We start from the raw sequence: 2,500 nt of genomic DNA, 5'->3' as shown, positions 1-2,500 counted from the left end.
CCCTCACTCCCCTTCCTCACTCCCTCCCTCCTCTCTCTCCCTCCCTTCCTCTCTCACCCTCTCTCTCTCTCTCTGTTTATCTCGCTCCACACTCTCCTCCTCTCTCTCTTTCTCATTTTCTCTCTCTATGTTGGATATTCTTCCTATCCTTCCTTTTGTCTCCCATTCTCTCTCTCTTTTCCATATCCTGCTTTCTCTCTCCTCCAGCACAATCCCTTTCTCAGTCTTTTTTCTTTTTTTAAAACTCTCCCCCTTACTTACCCTCTTCTCCCCTTGCCGTACCCCCCCCCCCTTCCCTCTCCCCCCCCCCCCCTCTCTCCCTTCTCTCTCTCTCTCTCTCTCTCTCTCTTCTCTCTCTCTCTCTCTCTCTTTCTCTGTCTCTCTCTCTTTCTCTCTCTCTCTCTCTCTCTCTCTCTCTCTCTCTCTCTCTATTTCTCCTTCTCCGTCAGATGTGCAAAGCGAATGTGGTTCTTAGAGCGTCTGCTTATCATATTCTCAGTTTTTGATGTTGATGATAATGGCAATGATTGTTGTGATGTAAGAATAATGTGAAGAGAAATACACTTGCATTAGAAGGAAGGTAATTAAGGAGGATGCTAATTAGTGGTTAGAATGACTGTAAAATGATGATGATCATCAATACCGTTACTAATTATAGTCGTTGAAAAAGGAAATAATTCCTGATGATGATGAGTATGACGATAATGGTGATGATGATGATGATGATAATGTTGATAATGATGATGATGATGATGATAATGATGATGATGATAATGATGATGATGATCATGATGATGATGATCATGATGATGGTGATGATAACATCAATAATGATAATGAAAACGTAATATCCATAATTATTGTAATAACCATTTCTATCAACAGTCGTCATTACTCAATTCTTAGTGATAATGATAATTAAATTCTACTTGAAAATAATAGCAATAACGTCAAGAAAAATAATGGTCGGAAAAACAACTACTACCGAAATAAAAATAACAGCATACAAATTTATATGTTATAAACTAAACTCATTTGACAGGTAAATAATGATCGATGACAGGTTGACAAGATAATGATCTTTGGGTAACTGACAAGTTAACATTATCATCGTTGATATTATTATCATTATCATTTTTCGTTGTTGTTATTGTTATTATTATTACTATCATTATTATTATTATTGTTGCTATTATTTTTATCATTATTGTTATTATTATTATTATTATTTTTTATTATTATTATTATCATTATCATCATTACTAGTATTATCATCGGTATAATTATTATTATTATTATAATAATGATAGTAATACTACTACTACTACTACTACTACTACTACTACTACTACTACTACTAATAATAATAATAATAACGATGATAATAATGATAATAATAATAATAATTATTATTATTATCATTATTATTATTATCATTACTATTATCATCAAAATCTTTGTTACTGTTATTAGCATTATCGCTAGAATAATAATAATCATAGGATACAGAAACACAATATATATATATATATATATATATATATATATATATATATATATATATATATATATATATCATAACATACACACAAACTATAGAAAAGCAGCATTATAGAGAAAGAGTAAAGATATGTCAACACAATTACAACGCTATGCAAGTGGTACAGGGGCAAGTTACTTGAAATTTGGCAAGTTCCTGTCTGATTCTAAGGATTAAATTGAGGTGTTATAAGAGGTTGCCAATTAATATGTGTGACGTCCAGATGACCGTTGTTGGGTCCCCCACGTGTGAAAGGTCACAGGATCCTGAGTTTATTTGTAGTACGGGACTTATTCATTTTAAAAAGTCTGTATTCTATCAATGTGTGTATGTAGAAAAGTCTTCATGTTATTATTACTATCATCATTATTACCATCATGACTATCATGATTTTCATGATAGTCAGAAATACATGTAAATATCTTACACAGTACAAAACATATTTGACCAGTTTCAAATATATCTCTGTCAGAAATACATGTATTTCTGACGAAGAAAAATTCGAAACCGTGAAGATATTCGTTCTCATTCATACCTTTCTACAATTGTCAACATGAATACGGTTCAATATGTGTATGTATTCAATAGTGATGACACTCATTAGATAACTATCTGGTTGGTGATATCTATTATCTAAGAATTAACGAGTTCATGGGGATAATCACTTGATTATTGGCAGACTGGTCATGAGAGGTTGATGATGATGATGGTTATTTGAAGACTGACAGGGTGATCCTTTGATGAGTGACAGGCTGACAGTAATGATGATTTGAAAGGCAATGGTGTTATTTGCCTTTGTCAAGAAGAAGGCAGAGATGAAAGGGGAGGAGGAGGAGGAGGAGGAAGAGGGGGAGGAGGAGGTAGATGTGGAGGGGGAGGTGGAGGAGGAGGAGGTAGAAGAGGAGGAGGAGGAGGAGGAGGAGGAAGAGGGTGGGAGGAGGAGGGAAAGGAGGAGGAGGA

This window comes from Penaeus vannamei, chromosome 42, assembly GCF_042767895.1.
Source record: "Penaeus vannamei isolate JL-2024 chromosome 42, ASM4276789v1, whole genome shotgun sequence".
Lineage (NCBI taxonomy): Eukaryota > Metazoa > Arthropoda > Malacostraca > Decapoda > Penaeidae > Penaeus > Penaeus vannamei.
Note: the sequence above shows the minus strand (reverse complement) of the source record.